Source organism: Aythya ferina (assembly GCF_964211825.1).
Source record: "Aythya ferina genome assembly, contig: HAP1_SCAFFOLD_68, whole genome shotgun sequence".
NCBI classification, from domain to species: domain Eukaryota; kingdom Metazoa; phylum Chordata; class Aves; order Anseriformes; family Anatidae; genus Aythya; species Aythya ferina.
In genome coordinates, this window is record NW_028181442.1 from 47320 (window position 1) to 68409 (window position 21090).

Here is a 21090-nt window from a genome sequence, read left to right on the forward strand (position 1 = left end):
TCACTGGAACCCTCACCGCCCTTACAAAAAAAGCCTCAAGCCCTAAGATCCAAAAAAACCTCGAAACCCCTACAGACCTAACCCAAACTATTTACCACACTAAACCCCTGAAGACCTATGCCTAAAACCCCCAACCCAAAATCTTAGGATGCTCAAAACCCAAACCCAACCCAAAACGTTAGGAATGCTCAAAGCTCTAGCCCAAAAACTTAGGGTGCTCCAAACCCTAACCCCAAAACATTAAGACGCAAAAAACCCTAACTCAAAAACTTAGGGTAATACACCATAAATGTTTGCTCATTGTCTTTTGTATTATAAAAACAAGGAGTTCTGTTTGAGGAGCGGGAGTTGCGAAAGCTCCCTGCTGAAGTAAGGAGCTGCATAATGCTTGCCTAGACACTATGAAAATTCTTTTGCTTAATTTTCTTAAAACCGTTGGGTTTCGTTGGGTTTTCCGTGGTCATCATGGTGGAAAAGTGTAAATTGTGGGTTTTGGAGAACATCAGGTAGGTTTATGAGGACTTTTGGGGCAGATTCAAGGTTTTTAGGTTTTCTTCTGTTTTTTTCTAGTGATCCAGTTGTTTTTCGGCATGTTTTTGACGTGTTTTGGGTTCTCCGTTGGGTTTCATTGGGTTTTCCGTGGTCATCATGGTGGAAAAGTGTAAATTGTGGGTTTTGGAGAACATCAGGTAGGTTTAGGGGGACTTTTGGGGTGGATTCATGGTATTTGTTTTTTTTTTCTGTTTTTTTTTTTTTTTTTGGGGTGATCCCGTTCTTTTTTGGTGTGTTTTTGATGTGTTTTTGGGTCTCCATTAGGTTTTGTTGCGTTCTTGTTGGTCATCATGTTGGAAAAGTGTAAATTGTGGGTTTTGGAGAATATCAGAAGTTTTTAATTTTTTTTGGGTGGTGTATCTATGGTTTTGGGGGAATTCTTCTGTTTTTTTTAGCGTCTTCTTCTGTTTTTCGGGTGGTCCCGTTCTTTTTTGGGGTGTTTTGGACGTGTTTTGGGTTCTCCGTTGGGTTTCGTTGGGTTTTCCATAGTCATCGTGGTGGAAAAGGGTAAATTTGTGGGTTTTGGAGAACATCAGGTAGGTTTAGGCTGGTTTTGGGATTGGATCTGTGCTTTTTGGGGATTTTCTTCCAGTTTATGGGTGATCCCTTTCTTTTTTGGGGTGTTTTTGACGTGTTTTGGTGTCTCCTTTTGAGTTTTCGTTTGGTTCATGTTGGTCATCATGGTGAAAATTGTAAATTTTTGGGGGGGGGGAATTTTCTTCCAGTTTTGGGGGTGATCCCGTTCTTTTTTGGGGTGTTTTTGACATGTTTTGGGGTCTGTGTTGGGTTTTGTTGGGTTCTTGTTTTTCATCATGTTGGAAAAGTTTAACTTGCGTGTTTTGGAGAACATCAGGTAGGTTTAGTGTCGTTTTGGGGTGGATCTATTTTTTGGGGGTTTTCTTTCGTTTTGGGGGGTTATCCCATTCTTTTTTGTGGTGTTTTTGACTTGTTTTGGGGTCTCCGTTGGGTTTTAGTTGGATTCTCATTGGTCGTTAAGGTAAATGGGAGTGGATTGTGGGTTTTGAAGAAGATCAGGTGAGTTTAGGGTGGTTTTGCGGGGAAATTCATAGTTTTTGGTGTTTTTTCTTCTGATTCAGTTCTTTTTTGGGGTGTTTTTGATGTGTTTTGGGGTCTCCGTTGGTTTTTGTTGGGTTCTTGTTGTTCATCATGGTGAAAACGGGTAAATTGTGGGTATTGGAGAACATCAGGTAGGTTTAGGGGGACTTTTGGCGTGGATCAACGGCTTTTAGGGTTTTCTTCCAGTTTTGGGGGTGATCCCGCTTTTTTTTGTGGTGTTTTTGACGTGTTTTGGGGTTTCCGTTGTGTTTTGTTGATTTCCTAATGTGTTTTAAGTTTGTTGGGAGTGGACTTTGGGATTTGGAGAACATCAGGTAGGTTTAGTGTGGTTTTGGGGTGGATCTATGTTTTTTTGGGGTTTTCTTTCTTTTTTTAGGGGTTATCCTGTTCTTGTTTGGGGTGTTTTTGACTTGTTTTGGGGTCTCCGTTGGGTTTTAGTTGGTCCTTAAGGGAAATGGGAGTGGATTGTGGGTTTTGAAGAAGATCAGGTGAGTTTAGGGTGGTTTTGCGGGGAAATTCATAGTTTTTGGTGTTTTTTCTTCTGATTCAGTTCTTGTTTGGGGTGTTTTTGACGTGTTTTGGGTTCTCCGTTGGGTTTCGTTGTGTTTTCCGTGGTCATCATGGTGGAAAAGTGTAAATTGTGGGTTTTGGAGAACATCAGGTAGGTTTATGAGGACTTTTGGGGCAGATTCATGATATTTGGGGTTTTCTTCTGTTTTTTCTAGTGATCCAGTTGGTTTTCGGCGTGTTTTTGACGTGTTTTGTGGTCTCCGTTGGGTTTCGTTGGGTTTTCCGTGGTCATCATGGTGGAAAAGTGTAAATTGTGGGTTTTGGAGAACATCAGGTAGATTTAGGGTGTTTTGGGGGTGGATCTATGGTTTTGGGGGATTTTGTTCCAGTTTTGGGGTGATCGAATTCATTTTTGGGGTGTTTCTGATGTGTTTTGGGTTCTTCGTTGGGTTTCGTTGGGTTTTCTGTTGGCATCTTGGTGGAAAAGGGTAAATTGTGGGTTTTGGAGAACATCAGGTAGGTTTAGGGGGACTTTTGGGGTGGATTCATGGTATTTGGGGTTTTCTTCTGTTTTTTGGGGTGATCCTGTTCTTTTTTGGGGTGTTTTTGACGTGTTTTGGGGTTGTCCGTTGGGTTTTGTTGGGTTCTCGTTGGTCATCATTGTGAAAAAGGGTAAATTGTGGGTTTTGGAGAACATCAGGTAGGCTTAGGGGGACTTTTGGGGTGGATCTATGGCATTTGGGTTTTTCTTCTGTTTTTGGGGGAGATCCTGTTCTTTTTTGTTTTTTTTTTTGTTTTTTTTTGACATGTTTTTTGTCTCCATTGGGTTTCGTTGGGTTTTCCATGGTCATCATGGTGGAAAAGGGTAAATTTGTGGGTTTTGGAGAACATCAGGTAGGTTTAGGCTGGTTTTGGGATTGGATCTGTGCTTTTTGGGGATTTTCTTCCAGTTTATGGGTGATCCCTTTCTTTTTTGGGGTGTTTTTGACGTGTTTTGGTGTCTCCTTTTGGGTTTTCGTTTGGTTCATGTTGGTCATCATGGTGAAAATTGTAAATTTTTGGGGGGGGAATTTTCTTCCAGTGTTGGGGGTGATCCCGTTCTTTTTTGGGGTGTTTTTGACATGTTTTGGGGTCTCTGTTGGGTTTTGTTGGGTTCTTGTTTTTCATCATGTTGGAAAAGTTTAACTTGCGTGTTTTGGAGAACATCAGGTAGGTTTAGTGTCGTTTTGGGGTGGATCTATTTTTTGGGGGTTTTCTTTCGTTTTGGGGGGTTATCCCATTCTTTTTTGGGGTGTTTTTGACTTGTTTTGGGGTCTCCGTTGGGTTTTAGTTGGATTCTCGTTGGTCGTTAAGGTAAATGGGAGTGGATTGTGGGTTTTGAAGAAGATCAGGTGAGTTTAGGGTGGTTTTGCGGGGAAATTCATAGTTTTTGGTGTTTTTTCTTCTGATTCAGTTATGTTTTGGGGTGTTTTTGATGTGTTTTGGGGTCTCCGTTGGTTTTTGTTGGGTTCTTGTTGTTCATCATGGTGAAAACGGGTAAATTGTGGGTATTGGAGAACATCAGGTAGGTTTAGGGGGACTTTTGGGGTGGATCAACGGCTTTTAGGGTTTTCTTCCAGTTTTGGGGGTGATCCCGCTTTTTTTTGTGGTGTTTTTGATGTGTTTTGGGGTTTCCGTTGTGTTTTGTTGATTTCCTAATGTGTTTTAAGTTTGTTGGGAGTGGACTTTGGGATTTGGAGAACATCAGGTAGGTTTAGTGTGGTTTTGGGGTGGATCTATGTTTTTTTGGGGTTTTCTTTCTTTTTTTAGGGGTTATCCTGTTCTTGTTTGGGGTGTTTTTGACTTGTTTTGGGGTCTCCGTTGGGTTTTAGTTGGTCCTTAAGGGAAATGGGAGTGGATTGTGGGTTTTGAAGAAGATCAGGTGAGTTTAGGGTGGTTTTGCGGGGAAATTCATAGTTTTTGGTGTTTTTTCTTCTGATTCAGTTCTTTTTTGGGGTGTTTTTGACGTGTTTTGGGGTTTCCGTTGGGTTTCGTTGAGTTCCTAATGGGTTTTATGGTGGTTGGGAGTGGACATTTGGATTTGGAGAACATCAGGTACGTTTAGAGTGGTTTTGGGATTGGATCCGTGCTTTTTGGGGTTTTCTTTGGTTTTGGGGGTGATCCTGTTCTTGTTTGGGGTGTTTTTGACGTGTTTTGGGTTCTCCGTTGGGTTTCGTTGTGTTTTCCGTGGTCATCATGGTGGAAAAGTGTAAATTGTGGGTTTTGGAGAACATCAGGTAAGTTTATGAGGACTTTTGGGGCAGATTCATGGTATTTGGGGTTTTCTTCTGTTTTTTCTAGTGATCCAGTTGGTTTTCGGCGTGTTTTTGACGTGTTTTGTGGTCTCCGTTGGGTTTCGTTGGGTTTTCCGTGGTCATCATGGTGGAAAAGTGTAAATTGTGGGTTTTGGAGAACATCAGGTAGATTTAGGGTGTTTTGGGGGTGGATCTATGGTTTTGGGGGATTTTGTTCCAGTTTTGGGGTGATCGAATTCATTTTTGGGGTGTTTCTGACGTGTTTTGGGTTCTTCGTTGGGTTTCGTTGGGTTTTCCGTTGTCATCATGGTGGAAAAGTGTAAATTGTGGGTTTTGGAGAACATCAGGTAGGTTTAGGGGGACTTTTGGGGTGGATTCATGATATATGGGGTTTTCTTCTGTTTTTTTTTTTTTTTTTTTTTTTTTTTTTGGGGGGGGGTGATCCAATTCATTTTGGGGGTGTTTTTGACGTGTTTTGGGGTCTCCATTGGGTTTCGTTGCGTTTTCCGTGGTCATCATGGTGGAAAAGGGTAAATTGTTGGTTTTGGAGAACATCAGGTAGGTTTAGGTTGGTTTTGGGATTGGATCTATGGTTTTGGGGGATTTTCTTTTGTTTTTGGGGGTGATCCCGTTCTTTTTTGGGGTGTTTTTGACGTGTTTTGGGGTCTCCGTTGGTATTCCTTGGGTTTTATGTGGTCATGGTGGTGGAAAATTGTAAATTGTGGGTTTTGGAGAACTTCAGGTAGGTTTAGGGGAATTTTGGGGTGGATTCATGGTATTTGGTCTTTTCTTCTGTTTTTTTTTTGGGTGATCCTGTTCTTTTTTGGGGTGTTTATGACGTGTTTTGGGGTCTCCGTTGGGTTTTAGTTGGGTTCTTGTTGGTCATCATGGTGAAAAAGTGTAAATTGTGGCTTTTGGAGAACATCAGGTAGGTTTAGGGGGACTTTTGGGGCAGAGTCATGTTTTTTGGTGTTTTCTTCTGTTTCTTGGGGTGGTCCCGTTCTTTTTTGGGAAGTTTTTGAGGTGTTTGGGGGTCTCCGTTGGGTTTTGTTGTGTACTCGTTGGTCATCGTGGTGGAAAATGGTAAATTGTGGGTTTTGGAGAACATCAGGTAGGTTTAGGGTGGTTTTGGGATTGGATCCGTGCTTTTTGGGGATTTTCTTCCAGTTTATGGGTGATCCCTTTCTTTTTTGGGGTGTTTTTGACGTGTTTTGGTGTCTCGTTTTGGGTTTTCGTTTGGTTCATGTTGGTCATCCTGGTGAAAAAGTGTAAATTGTGGCTTTTGGAGAACATCAGGTAGGTTTAGGGGGACTTTTGGTGTGGATCTATGGCTTTTGGGGTTTTCTTTCGTTTTTAGGGTTTATCCCGTTCTTGTTTTGGGTGTTTTTGACGTGTTTTGGGGTCTCCGTTGGGTTTCGTTGGGTTTTCCGTGGTCATCATGGTGGAAAAGTGTAAATTGTGGGTTTTGGAGAACATCAGGTAGGTTTATGAGGACTTTTGGGGCAGATTCATGGTATTTGGGGTTTTCTTCTGTTTTTTTCTAGTGATCCAGTTGGTTTTCGGCGTGTTTTTGACGTGTTTTGTGGTCTCCGTTGGGTTTCGTTGGGTTTTCCGTGGTCATCATGGTGGAAAAGTGTAAATTGTGGGTTTTGGAGAACATCAGGTAGATTTAGGGTGTTTTGGGGGTGGATCTATGGTTTTGGGGGATTTTGTTCCAGTTTTGGGGTGATCGAATTCATTTTTGGGGTGTTTCTGATGTGTTTTGGGTTCTTCGTTGGGTTTCGTTGGGTTTTCTGTTGGCATCTTGGTGGAAAAGGGTAAATTGTGGGTTTTGGAGAACTTCAGGTAGGTTTAGGGGGACTTTTGGGGTGGATTCATGGTATTTGGGGTTTTCTTCTGTTTTTTGGGGTGATCCTGTTCTTTTTTGGGGTGTTTTTGACGTGTTTTGGGGTTGTCCGTTGGGTTTTGTTGGGTTCTCGTTGGTCATCATTGTGAAAAAGGGTAAATTGTGGGTTTTGGAGAACATCAGGTAGGCTTAGGGGGACTTTTGGGGTGGATCTATGGCATTTGGGTTTTTCTTCTGTTTTTGGGGGAGATCCTGTTCTTTTTTGTTTTTTTTTGTTTTTTTTTGACATGTTTTTTGTCTCCATTGGGTTTCGTTGGGTTTTCCATGGTCATCATGGTGGAAAAGGGTAAATTTGTGGGTTTTGGAGAACATCAGGTAGGTTTAGGCTGGTTTTGGGATTGGATCTGTGCTTTTTGGGGATTTTCTTCCAGTTTATGGGTGATCCCTTTCTTTTTTGGGGTGTTTTTGACGTGTTTTGGTGTCTCCTTTTGGGTTTTCGTTTGGTTCATGTTGGTCATCATGGTGAAAATTGTAAATTTTTGGGGGGGGAATTTTCTTCCAGTGTTGGGGGTGATCCCGTTCTTTTTTGGGGTGTTTTTGACATGTTTTGGGGTCTCTGTTGGGTTTTGTTGGGTTCTTGTTTTTCATCATGTTGGAAAAGTTTAACTTGCGTGTTTTGGAGAACATCAGGTAGGTTTAGTGTCGTTTTGGGGTGGATCTATTTTTTGGGGGTTTTCTTTCGTTTTGGGGGGTTATCCCATTCTTTTTTGGGGTGTTTTTGACTTGTTTTGGGGTCTCCGTTGGGTTTTAGTTGGATTCTCGTTGGTCGTTAAGGTAAATGGGAGTGGATTGTGGGTTTTGAAGAAGATCAGGTGAGTTTAGGGTGGTTTTGTGGGGAAATTCATAGTTTTTGGTGTTTTTTCTTCTGATTCAGTTATGTTTTGGGGTGTTTTTGATGTGTTTTGGGGTCTCCATTGGTTTTTGTTGGGTTCTTGTTGTTCATCATGGTGAAAACGGGTAAATTGTGGGTATTGGAGAACATCAGGTAGGTTTAGGGGGACTTTTGGGGTGGATCAACGGCTTTTAGGGTTTTCTTCCAGTTTTGGGGGTGATCCCGCTTTTTTTTTGTGGTGTTTTTGACGTGTTCTGGGGTTTCCGTTGTGTTTTGTTGATTTCCTAATGTGTTTTAAGTTTGTTGGGAGTGGACTTTGGGATTTGGAGAACATCAGGTAGGTTTAGTGTGGTTTTGGGGTGGATCTATGTTTTTTTGGGGTTTTCTTTCTTTTTTAGGGGTTATCCTGTTCTTGTTTGGGGTGTTTTTGACTTGTTTTGGGGTCTCCGTTGGGTTTTAGTTGGTCCTTAAGGGAAATGGGAGTGGATTGTGGGTTTTGAAGAAGATCAGGTGAGTTTAGGGTGGTTTTGCGGGGAAATTCATAGTTTTTGGTGTTTTTTCTTCTGATTCAGTTCTTTTTTGGGGTGTTTTTGACGTGTTTTGGGGTTTCCGTTGGGTTTCGTTGAGTTCCTAATGGGTTTTATGGTGGTTGGGAGTGGACATTTGGATTTGGAGAACATCAGGTACGTTTAGAGTGGTTTTGGGATTGGATCCGTGCTTTTTGGGGTTTTCTTTGGTTTTGGGGGTGATCCTGTTCTTGTTTGGGGTGTTTTTGACGTGTTTTGGGTTCTCCGTTGGGTTTCGTTGTGTTTTCCGTGGTCATCATGGTGGAAAAGTGTAAATTGTGGGTTTTGGAGAACATCAGGTAAGTTTATGAGGACTTTTGGGGCAGATTCATGGTATTTGGGGTTTTCTTCTGTTTTTTCTAGTGATCCAGTTGGTTTTCGGCGTGTTTTTGACGTGTTTTGTGGTCTCCGTTGGGTTTCGTTGGGTTTTCCGTGGTCATCATGGTGGAAAAGTGTAAATTGTGGGTTTTGGAGAACATCAGGTAGATTTAGGGTGTTTTGGGGGTGGATCTATGGTTTTGGGGGATTTTGTTCCAGTTTTGGGGTGATCGAATTCATTTTTGGGGTGTTTCTGACGTGTTTTGGGTTCTTCGTTGGGTTTCGTTGGGTTTTCCGTTGTCATCATGGTGGAAAAGTGTAAATTGTGGGTTTTGGAGAACATCAGGTAGGTTTAGGGGGACTTTTGGGGTGGATTCATGATATATGGGGTTTTCTTCTGTTTTTTTTTTTTTTTTTTTTTTTTTTTTGGGGGGGTTATCCAATTCATTTTGGGGGTGTTTTTGACGTGTTTTGGGGTCTCCATTGGGTTTCGTTGCGTTTTCCGTGGTCATCATGGTGGAAAAGGGTAAATTGTTGGTTTTGGAGAACATCAGGTAGGTTTAGGTTGGTTTTGGGATTGGATCTATGGTTTTGGGGGATTTTCTTTTGTTTTTGGGGGTGATCCCGTTCTTTTTTGGGGTGTTTTTGACGTGTTTTGGGGTCTCCGTTTGTATTCCTTGGGTTTTATGTGGTCATGGTGGTGGAAAATTGTAAATTGTGGGTTTTGGAGAACTTCAGGTAGGTTTAGGGGAATTTTGGGGTGGATTCATGGTATTTGGTCTTTTCTTCTGTTTTTTTTTTGGGTGATCCTGTTCTTTTTTGGGGTGTTTATGACGTGTTTTGGGGTCTCCGTTGGGTTTTAGTTGGGTTCTTGTTGGTCATCATGGTGAAAAAGTGTAAATTGTGGCTTTTGGAGAACATCAGGTAGGTTTAGGGGGACTTTTGGGGCAGAGTCATGTTTTTTGGTGTTTTCTTCTGTTTCTTGGGGTGGTCCCGTTCTTTTTTGGGAAGTTTTTGAGGTGTTTGGGGGTCTCCGTTGGGTTTTGTTGTGTACTCGTTGGTCATCGTGGTGGAAAATGGTAAATTGTGGGTTTTGGAGAACATCAGGTAGGTTTAGGGTGGTTTTGGGATTGGATCCGTGCTTTTTGGGGATTTTCTTCCAGTTTATGGGTGATCCCTTTCTTTTTTGGGGTGTTTTTGACGTGTTTTGGTGTCTCGTTTTGGGTTTTCGTTTGGTTCATGTTGGTCATCCTGGTGAAAAAGTGTAAATTGTGGCTTTTGGAGAACATCAGGTAGGTTTAGGGGGACTTTTGGTGTGGATCTATGGCTTTTGGGGTTTTCTTTCGTTTTTAGGGTTTATCCCGTTCTTGTTTTGGGTGTTTTTGACGTGTTTTGGGGTCTCCGTTGGGTTTCGTTGGGTTTTCCGTGGTCATCATGGTGGAAAAGTGTAAATTGTGGGTTTTGGAGAACATCAGGTAGGTTTATGAGGACTTTTGGGGCAGATTCATGGTATTTGGGGTTTTCTTCTGTTTTTTTCTAGTGATCCAGTTGGTTTTCGGCGTGTTTTTGACGTGTTTTGTGGTCTCCGTTGGGTTTCGTTGGGTTTTCCGTGGTCATCATGGTGGAAAAGTGTAAATTGTGGGTTTTGGAGAACATCAGGTAGATTTAGGGTGTTTTGGGGGTGGATCTATGGTTTTGGGGGATTTTGTTCCAGTTTTGGGGTGATCGAATTCATTTTTGGGGTGTTTCTGATGTGTTTTGGGTTCTTCGTTGGGTTTCGTTGGGTTTTCTGTTGGCATCTTGGTGGAAAAGGGTAAATTGTGGGTTTTGGAGAACTTCAGGTAGGTTTAGGGGGACTTTTGGGGTGGATTCATGGTATTTGGGGTTTTCTTCTGTTTTTTGGGGTGATCCTGTTCTTTTTTGGGGTGTTTTTGACGTGTTTTGGGGTTGTCCGTTGGGTTTTGTTGGGTTCTCGTTGGTCATCATTGTGAAAAAGGGTAAATTGTGGGTTTTGGAGAACATCAGGTAGGCTTAGGGGGACTTTTGGGGTGGATCTATGGCATTTGGGTTTTTCTTCTGTTTTTGGGGGAGATCCTGTTCTTTTTTGTTTTTTTTTGTTTTTTTTTGACATGTTTTTTGTCTCCATTGGGTTTCGTTGGGTTTTCCATGGTCATCATGGTGGAAAAGGGTAAATTTGTGGGTTTTGGAGAACATCAGGTAGGTTTAGGCTGGTTTTGGGATTGGATCTGTGCTTTTTGGGGATTTTCTTCCAGTTTATGGGTGATCCCTTTCTTTTTTGGGGTGTTTTTGACGTGTTTTGGTGTCTCCTTTTGGGTTTTCGTTTGGTTCATGTTGGTCATCATGGTGAAAATTGTAAATTTTTGGGGGGGGAATTTTCTTCCAGTTTTGGGGGTGATCCCGTTCTTTTTTGGGGTGTTTTTGACATGTTTTGGGGTCTCTGTTGGGTTTTGTTGGGTTCTTGTTTTTCATCATGTTGGAAAAGTTTAATTTGCGTGTTTTGGAGAACATCAGGTAGGTTTAGTGTCGTTTTGGGGTGGATCTATTTTTTGGGGGTTTTCTTTCGTTTTGGGGGGTTATCCCATTCTTTTTTGGGGTGTTTTTGACTTGTTTTGGGGTCTCCGTTGGGTTTTAGTTGGATTCTCGTTGGTCGTTAAGGTAAATGGGAGTGGATTGTGGGTTTTGAAGAAGATCAGGTGAGTTTAGGGTGGTTTTGTGGGGAAATTCATAGTTTTTGGTGTTTTTTCTTCTGATTCAGTTATTTTTTGGGGTGTTTTTGATGTGTTTTGGGGTCTCCATTGGTTTTTGTTGGGTTCTTGTTGTTCATCATGGTGAAAACGGGTAAATTGTGGGTATTGGAGAACATCAGGTAGGTTTAGGGGGACTTTTGGGGTGGATCAACGGCTTTTAGGGTTTTCTTCCAGTTTTGGGGGTGATCCCGCTTTTTTTTTGTGGTGTTTTTGACGTGTTCTGGGGTTTCCGTTGTGTTTTGTTGATTTCCTAATGTGTTTTAAGTTTGTTGGGAGTGGACTTTGGGATTTGGAGAACATCAGGTAGGTTTAGTGTGGTTTTGGGGTGGATCTATGTTTTTTTGGGGTTTTCTTTCTTTTTTAGGGGTTATCCTGTTCTTGTTTGGGGTGTTTTTGACTTGTTTTGGGGTCTCCGTTGGGTTTTAGTTGGTCCTTAAGGGAAATGGGAGTGGATTGTGGGTTTTGAAGAAGATCAGGTGAGTTTAGGGTGGTTTTGCGGGGAAATTCATAGTTTTTGGTGTTTTTTCTTCTGATTCAGTTCTTTTTTGGGGTGTTTTTGACGTGTTTTGGGGTTTCCGTTGGGTTTCGTTGAGTTCCTAATGGGTTTTATGGTGGTTGGGAGTGGACATTTGGATTTGGAGAACATCAGGTACGTTTAGAGTGGTTTTGGGATTGGATCCGTGCTTTTTGGGGTTTTCTTTGGTTTTGGGGGTGATCCTGTTCTTGTTTGGGGTGTTTTTGACGTGTTTTGGGTTCTCCGTTGGGTTTCGTTGTGTTTTCCGTGGTCATCATGGTGGAAAAGTGTAAATTGTGGGTTTTGGAGAACATCAGGTAGGTTTATGAGGACTTTTGGGGCAGATTCATGGTATTTGGGGTTTTCTTCTGTTTTTTCTAGTGATCCAGTTGGTTTTCGGCGTGTTTTTGACGTGTTTTGTGGTCTCCGTTGGGTTTCGTTGGGTTTTCCGTGGTCATCATGGTGGAAAAGTGTAAATTGTGGGTTTTGGAGAACATCAGGTAGATTTAGGGTGTTTTGGGGGTGGATCTATGGTTTTGGGGGATTTTGTTCCAGTTTTGGGGTGATCGAATTCATTTTTGGGGTGTTTCTGACGTGTTTTGGGTTCTTCGTTGGGTTTCGTTGGGTTTTCCGTTGTCATCATGGTGGAAAAGTGTAAATTGTGGGTTTTAGAGAACATCAGGTAGGTTTAGGGGGACTTTTGGGGTGGATTCATGATATATGGGGTTTTCTTCTGTTTTTTTTTTTTTTTTTTTTTTGGGGGGGGTGATCCAATTCATTTTGGGGGTGTTTTTGACGTGTTTTGGGGTCTCCATTGGGTTTCGTTGCGTTTTCCGTGGTCATCATGGTGGAAAAGGGTAAATTGTTGGTTTTGGAGAACATCAGGTAGGTTTAGGTTGGTTTTGGGATTGGATCTATGGTTTTGGGGGATTTTCTTTTGTTTTTGGGGGTGATCCCGTTCTTTTTTGGGGTGTTTTTGACGTGTTTTGGGGTCTCCGTTGGTATTCCTTGGGTTTTATGTGGTCATGGTGGTGGAAAATTGTAAATTGTGGGTTTTGGAGAACTTCAGGTAGGTTTAGGGGAATTTTGGGGTGGATTCATGGTATTTGGTCTTTTCTTCTGTTTTTTTTTTGGGTGATCCTGTTCTTTTTTGGGGTGTTTATGACGTGTTTTGGGGTCTCCGTTGGGTTTTAGTTGGGTTCTTGTTGGTCATCATGGTGAAAAAGTGTAAATTGTGGCTTTTGGAGAACATCAGGTAGGTTTAGGGGGACTTTTGGGGCAGAGTCATGTTTTTTGGTGTTTTCTTCTGTTTCTTGGGGTGGTCCCGTTCTTTTTTGGGAAGTTTTTGAGGTGTTTGGGGGTCTCCGTTGGGTTTTGTTGTGTACTCGTTGGTCATCGTGGTGGAAAATGGTAAATTGTGGGTTTTGGAGAACATCAGGTAGGTTTAGGGTGGTTTTGGGATTGGATCCGTGCTTTTTGGGGATTTTCTTCCAGTTTATGGGTGATCCCTTTATTTTTGGGGTGTTTTTGACGTGTTTTGGTGTCTCGTTTTGGGTTTTCGTTTGGTTCATGTTGGTCATCCTGGTGAAAAAGTGTAAATTGTGGCTTTTGGAGAACATCAGGTAGGTTTAGGGGGACTTTTGGTGTGGATCTATGGCTTTTGGGGTTTTCTTTCGTTTTTAGGGTTTATCCCGTTCTTGTTTTGGGTGTTTTTGACTTCTTTTGGGGTCTCCGTTGGGTTTCGTTGGGTTTTCCATGGTCATGGTGGTGGAAAATTGTAAATTGTGGGTTTTGGAGATCATCAGGTAGGTTTAGGGTGGTTTTGGGGTGGATCTATGATTTTGAAGGATTTTCTTCCAATTTTGGGGGTGATCCCTTTCTTTTTTTTTTTTTTTTTTTTTTTTTTTTTTTTTTTTGACGTGTTTTGTGGTCTCCGTTGGGTTTCGTTGGGTTTTCCATGGTCATCAATGTGGAAAAGTGTAAATTGTGGGTTTTGGAGAACTTCAGGTTGGTTTAGGGGGATTTTTGGTGTGGATCTATGGCTTTTGGGGTTTTGTTTCGTTGTTGGGGTTGAACCAGTTCTTTTTTGGGGTGTTTTTGACGTTTTTGGGGTCTCCGTTGGGTTTTGTTGGGTTCTCGTTGGTCGTTAAGCTAAATGGGAGTGGATTGTGGGTTTTGAAGAAGATCAGGTGAGTTTAGGGTGATTTGGGAGGGAAATGCATAGTTTTGTTTTTTTTTTCTTCTGATCCAGTTCTTTTTTGGGGTGTTTTTGATGTGTTTTGGGGTCTCCGTTGGTTTTTGTTGGGTTCTTGTTGTTCATCATGGTGAAAACGGGTAAACTGTGGGTATTGGAGAACATCAGGTAGGTTTAGGGGGACTTTTGGGGTGGATCAACGGCTTTTAGGGTTTTCTTCCAGTTTTGGGGGTGATCCCGCTTTTTTTTGTGGTGTTTTTGATGTGTTTTGGGGTTTCCGTTGTGTTTTGTTGATTTCCTAATGTGTTTTAAGTTTGTTGGGAGTGGACTTTGGGATTTGGAGAACATCAGGTAGGTTTAGTGTGGTTTTGGGGTGGATCTATGTTTTTTGGGGATTTTCTTCCAGTTTTGGGGGTGATTCCGTTCTTGTTTGGGGTGTTTTTGACTTGTTTTGGGGTCTCCGTTGGGTTTTAGTTGGTCCTTAAGGGAAATGGGAGTGGATTGTGGGTTTTGAAGAAGATCAGGTGAGTTTAGGGTGGTTTTGCGGGGAAATTCATAGTTTTTGGTGTTTTTTCTTCTGATTCAGTTCTTTTTTGGGGTGTTTTTGACGTGTTTTGGGGTTTCCGTTGGGTTTCGTTGAGTTCCTAATGGGTTTTATGGTGGTTGGGAGTGGACATTTGGATTTGGAGAACATCAGGTACGTTTAGAGTGGTTTTGGGATTGGATCCGTGCTTTTTGGGGTTTTCTTTGGTTTTGGGGGTGATCCTGTTCTTGTTTGGGGTGTTTTTGACGTGTTTTGGGTTCTCTGTTGGGTTTCGTTGTGTTTTCCGTGGTCATCATGGTGGAAAAGTGTAAATTGTGGGTTTTGGAGAACATCAGGTAGGTTTATGAGGACTTTTGGGGCAGATTCATGGTTTTTAGGGTTTTCTTCTGTTTTTTCTAGTGATCCAGTTGGTTTTCGGCGTGTTTTTGACATGTTTTGTGGTCTCCGTTGGGTTTCGTTGGGTTTTCCGTGGTCATCATGGTGGAAAAGTGTAAATTGTGGGTTTTGGAGAATATCAGGTAGATTTAGGGTGTTTTGGGGGTGGATCTATGGTTTTGGGGGATTTTGTTCCAGTTTTGGGGTGATCGAATTCATTTTTGGGGTGTTTCTGACGTGTTTTGGGTTCTTCGTTGGGTTTCGTTGGGTTTTCCGTTGTCATCATGGTGGAAAAGTGTAAATTGTGGGTTTTGGAGAACATCAGGTAGGTTTAGGGGGACTTTTGGGGTGGATTCATGATATATGGGGTTTTCTTCTGTTTTTTTTTTTTTTTTTTTTTTTTGGGGGGGGTGATCCAATTCATTTTGGGGGTGTTTTTGACGTGTTTTGGGGTCTCCATTGGGTTTCGTTGCGTTTTCCGTGGTCATCATGGTGGAAAAGGGTAAATTGTTGGTTTTGGAGAACATCAGGTAGGTTTAGGTTGGTTTTGGGATTGGATCTATGGTTTTGGGGGATTTTCTTTTGTTTTTGGGGGTGATCCCGTTCTTTTTTGGGGTGTTTTTGACGTGTTTTGGGGTCTCCGTTGGTATTCCTTGGGTTTTATGTGGTCATGGTGGTGGAAAATTGTAAATTGTGGGTTTTGGAGAACTTCAGGTAGGTTTAGGGGAATTTTGGGGTGGATTCATGGTATTTGGTCTTTTCTTCTGTTTTTTTTTTGGGTGATCCTGTTCTTTTTTGGGGTGTTTATGACGTGTTTTGGGGTCTCCGTTGGGTTTTAGTTGGGTTTTTGTTGGTCATCATGGTGAAAAAGTGTAAATTGTGGCTTTTGGAGAACATCAGGTAGGTTTAGGGGGACTTTTGGGGCAGAGTCATGTTTTTTGGTGTTTTCTTCTGTTTCTTGGGGTGGTCCCGTTCTTTTTTGGGAAGTTTTTGAGGTGTTTGGGGGTCTCCGTTGGGTTTTGTTGTGTACTCGTTGGTCATCGTGGTGGAAAATGGTAAATTGTGGGTTTTGGAGAACATCAGGTAGGTTTAGGGTGGTTTTGGGATTGGATCCGTGCTTTTTGGGGATTTTCTTCCAGTTTATGGGTGATCCCTTTATTTTTGGGGTGTTTTTGACGTGTTTTGGTGTCTCGTTTTGGGTTTTCGTTTGGTTCATGTTGGTCATCCTGGTGAAAAAGTGTAAATTGTGGCTTTTGGAGAACATCAGGTAGGTTTAGGGGGACTTTTGGTGTGGATCTATGGCTTTTGGGGTTTTCTTTCGTTTTTAGGGTTTATCCCGTTCTTGTTTTGGGTGTTTTTGACGTGTTTTGGGGTCTCCGTTGGGTTTCGTTGGGTTTTCCATGGTCATGGTGGTGGAAAATTGTAAATTGTGGGTTTTGGAGATCATCAGGTAGGTTTAGGGTGGTTTTGGGGTGGATCTATGATTTTGAAGGATTTTCTTCCAATTTTGGGGGTGATCCCTTCCTTTTTTTTTTTTTTTTTTTTTTTTTTTTTTTTTTTTTGACGTGTTTTGTGGTCTCCGTTGGGTTTCGTTGGGTTTTCCATGGTCATCAATGTGGAAAAGTGTAAATTGTGGGTTTTGGAGAACTTCAGGTTGGTTTAGGGGGATTTTTGGTGTGGATCTATGGCTTTTGGGGTTTTCTTTCGTTGTTGGGGTTGAACCAGTTCTTTTTTGGGGTGTTTTTGACGTTTTTGGGGTCTCCGTTGGGTTTTGTTGGGTTCTCGTTGGTCGTTAAGCTAAATGGGAGTGGATTGTGGGTTTTGAAGAAGATCAGGTGAGTTTAGGGTGATTTGGGAGGGAAATGCATAGTTTTGGTTTTTTTTTCTTCTGATCCAGTTCTTTTTTGGGGTGTTTTTGATGTGTTTTGGGGTTTCCGTTGCGTTTTGTTGAGTTCCTAATGGGTTTTATGGTGGGTGGGAGTGGATTTTGGGATTTGGAGAAGATCAGGTAGGTTTAAGGGTTTTCTTGGGGTTAAATCACGTATTTTCTTCTGATCCGGTTTGCTTTTGGGGTGTTTTTGACGTGTTTTGGGTTCTCCGTTGGGTTTCGTTGTGTTTTCCGTGGTCATCATGGTGGAAAAGTGTAAATTGTGGGTTTTGGAGAACATCAGGTAGGTTTATGAGGACTTTTGGGGCAGATTCATGGTTTTTAGGGTTTTCTTCTGTTTTTTCTAGTGATCCAGTTGGTTTTCGGCGTGTTTTTGACGTGTTTTGTGGTCTCCGTTGGGTTTCGTTGGGTTTTCCGTGGTCATCATGGTGGAAAAGTGTAAATTGTGGGTTTTGGAGAACATCAGGTAGATTTAGGGTGTTTTGGGGGTGGATCTATGGTTTTGGGGGATTTTGTTCCAGTTTTGGGGTGATCGAATTCATTTTTGGGGTGTTTCTGATGTGTTTTGGGTTCTTCGTTGGGTTTCGTTGTGTTTTCTGTTGGCATCTTGGTGGAAAAGTGTAAATTGTGGGTTTTCGAGAACTTCAGGTAGGATTAGGGGGACTATTGGGATTGGATATATGGTTTTGGGGGATTTTCTTTTGTTTTTGGGGGTGATCCTGTTCTTTTTTGGGGTGTTTTTGACGTGTTTTGGGGTTGTCCGTTGGGTTTTCTTGGGTTTTCCGTGGTCATCATGGTGGAAAAGTGTAAATTGTGGGTTTTGGAGAACATCAGGTAGGCTTAGGGGGACTTTTGGGGTGGATCTATGTTTTTTTGGGGTTTTCTTTCTTTTTTTTGGGTTATCCTGTTCTTGTTTGGGGTGTTTTTGACTTGTTTTGGGGTCTCCGTTGGGTTTTAGTTGGATTCTCGTTGGTCGGTAGGGTAAATGGGAGTGGATTGTGGGTTTTGAAGAAGATCAGGTGAGTTTAGGGTGGTTTTGCGGGGAAATTCATAGTGTTTGGTGTTTTTTCTTCTGATCCAGTTCTTTTTTGGTTTGTTTTTGAGGTGTTTTTGGGGTTTCCGTTGGGTTTCGTTGAGTTCCTAATGGGTTTTATGGTGGTTGGGAGTGGACATTTGGATTTGGAGAAGATCAGGTACGTTTAGAGTGGTTTTGGGATTGGATCCGTGCTTTTTGGGGTTTTCTTTGGTTTTGGGGGTGATCCTGTTCTTGTTTGGGGTGTTTTTGACGTGTTTTGGGTTCTCCGTTGGGTTTCGTTGTGTTTTCCGTGGTCATCATGGTGGAAAAGTGTAAATTGTGGGTTTTGGAGAACATCAGGTAGGTTTATGAGGACTTTTGGGGCAGATTCATGGTTTTTAGGGTTTTCTTCTGTTTTTTCTAGTGATCCAGTTGGTTTTCGGCGTGTTTTTGACGTGTTTTGTGGTCTCCGTTGGGTTTCGTTGGGTTTTCCGTGGTCATCATGGTGGAAAAGTGTAAATTGTGGGTTTTGGAGAACATCAGGTAGATTTAGGGTGTTTTGGGGGTGGATCTATGGTTTTGGGGGATTTTGTTCCAGTTTTGGGGTGATCGAATTCATTTTTGGGGTGTTTCTGACGTGTTTTGGGTTCTTCGTTGGGTTTCGTTGGGTTTTCCGTTGTCATCATGGTGGAAAAGTGTAAATTGTGGGTTTTGGAGAACATCAGGTAGGTTTAGGGGGACTTTTGGGGTGGATTCATGATATATGGGGTTTTCTTCTTTTTTTTTTTTTTTTTTTTTTTTTTTTGGGGGGGGTGATCCAATTCATTTTGGGGGTGTTTTTGACGTGTTTTGGGGTCTCCATTGGGTTTCGTTGGGTTTTCCGTGGTCATCATGGTGGAAAAGTGTAAATTGTTGGTTTTGGAGAACATCAGGTAGATTTAGGGTGTTTTGGGGGTGGATCTATGGTTTTGGGGGATTTTGTTCCAGTTTTGGGGTGATCGAATTCATTTTTGGGGTGTTTCTGACGTGTTTTGGGTTCTTCGTTGGGTTTCGTTGGGTTTTCCGTTGTCATCATGGTGGAAAAGTGTAAATTGTGGGTTTTGGAGAACATCAGGTAGGTTTAGGGGGACTTTTGGGGTGGATTCATGATATATGGGGTTTTCTTCTGTTTTTTTTTTTTTTTTTTTTTTTTTGGGGGGGGGTGATCCAATTCATTTTGGGGGTGTTTTTGACGTGTTTTGGGGTCTCCATTGGGTTTCGTTGGGTTTTCCGTTGTCATCATGGTGGAAAAGTGTAAATTGTGGGTTTTGGAGAACATCAGGTAGATTTAGGGTGTTTTGGGGGTGGATCTATGGTTTTGGGGGATTTTGTTCCAGTTTTGGGGTGATCGAATTCATTTTTGGGGTGTTTCTGACGTGTTTTGGGTTCTTCGTTGGGTTTCGTTGGGTTTTCCGTTGTCATCATGGTGGAAAAGTGTAAATTGTGGGTTTTGGAGAACATCAGGTAGGTTTAGGGGGACTTTTGGGGTGGATTCATGATATATGGGGTTTTCTTCTGTTTTTTTTTTTTTTTTTTTTTTTTTGGGGGGTTGATCCAATTCATTTTGGGGGTGTTTTTGACGTGTTTTGGGGTCTCCATTGGGTTTCGTTGCGTTTTCCGTGGTCATCATGGTGGAAAAGGGTAAATTGTTGGTTTTGGAGAACATCAGGTAGGTTTAGGTTGGTTTTGGGATTGGATCTATGGTTTTGGGGGATTTTCTTTTGTTTTTGGGGGTGATCCCGTTCTTTTTTGGGGTGTTTTTGACGTGTTTTGGGGTCTCCGTTGGTATTCCTTGGGTTTTATGTGGTCATGGTGGTGGAAAATTGTAAATTGTGGGTTTTGGAGAACTTCAGGTAGGTTTAGGGGAATTTTGGGGTGGATTCATGGTATTTGGTCTTTTCTTCTGTTTTTTTTTTTGGGTGATCCTGTTCTTTTTTGGGGTGTTTATGACGTGTTTTGGGGTCTCCGTTGGGTTTTAGTTGGGTTCTTGTTGGTCATCATGGTGAAAAAGTGTAAATTGTGGCTTTTGGAGAACATCAGGTAGGTTTAGGGGGACTTTTGGGGCAGAGTCATGTTTTTTGGTGTTTTCTTCTGTTTCTTGGGGTGGTCCCGTTCTTTTTTGGGAAGTTTTTGAGGTGTTTGGGGGTCTCCGTTGGGTTTTGTTGTGTACTCGTTGGTCATCGTGGTGGAAAATGGTAAATTGTGGGTTTTGGAGAACATCAGGTAGGTTTAGGGTGGTTTTGGGATTGGATCCGTGCTTTTTGGGGATTTTCTTCCAGTTTATGGGTGATCCCTTTATTTTTGGGGTGTTTTTGACGTGTTTTGGTGTCTCGTTTTGGGTTTTCGTTTGGTTCATGTTGGTCATCCTGGTGAAAAACTGTAAGTTGTGGCTTTTGGAGAACATCAGGTAGGTTTACAGAATCACAGAATCACAGAATTTTCTAGGTTGGAAGAGACCTCAAGGTCATCGAGTCCAACCTCCAACCTAACGCTAACAGCCCTCCACTAAACCATATCCCTAAGCTGTACATCTAAGCGTCTTTTGAAGACTTCCAGGGATGGTGACTCCACCACTTCCCTGGGCAGCCTGTTCCAATGCCTCACAACCCTTTCTGTAAAGAAGTTCTTCCTAACATCTAACCTAAAACTCCCCTGGCTCAACTTAAGCCCATTCCCCCTCGTCCTGTCACCAGGCACGTGGGAGAACAGGCCAACCCCCACCTCGCTACAGCCTCCTTTAAGGTATCTGTAAAGAGCAATAAGGTCACCCCTGAGCCTCCTCTTCTCCAGGCTGAACAAGCCCAGCTCCCTCAGCCGCTCCTCGTAGGACTTGTTCTCCAGGCCCCTCACCAGCTTCGTCGCCCTTCTCTGCACCCGCTCAAGCACCTCGATGTCCTTCTTGTAGCGAGGGGCCCAAAACTGAACACAGTACTCGAGGTGCGGCCTCACCAGAGCTGAGTACAGGGGGACGATCACCTCCCTAGCCCTGCTGGTCACGCTGTTCCTAATACAAGCCAGGATGCCGTTGGCCTTCTTGGCCACCTGAGCACACTGCTGGCTCATATTCAGCCGACTGTCCACCATCACTCCCAGGTCCTTCTCTGCCTGGCAGCTTTCCAACCATTCCTCTCCCAGCCTGTAGCTCTGCTTGGGGTTATTGCGCCCCAGGTGCAGGACCCGGCACTTGGCCTTGTTAAACTTCATGCAGTTGACCTCAGCCCATCGGTCCAGCCTATCCAGATCCTCCTGCAGAGCTTTCCTACCCTCAAGCAGATCGACACACGCACCTAACTTGGTGTCATCTGCGAACTTACTGAGGGTGCACTCGATGCCCTCGTCCAGATCATCGATGAAGATATTAAAGAGGACCGGCCCCAGCACCGAGCCCTGGGGGACGCCACTAGTGACTGGCCTCCAACTGGACTTGGCTCCATTCACCACGACTCTTTGGGCCCGGCTATCCAGCCAGTTTCTAACCCAACGAAGCGTGCGCCAGTCCAAGCCAAGAGCAGCCAGTTTCTTGAGGAGAATGCTGTGGGAGACGGTGTCAAAAGCCTTGCTGAAGTCAAGGTAGACCACATCCACAGCCTTTCCCTCATCCACCCAGCGCGTCACTCTGTCATAGAAGGAGATCAGGTTCGTCAGGCATGACCTGCCTTTCATAAAGCCATGCTGACTGGGCCTGATCGCCTGCTTCC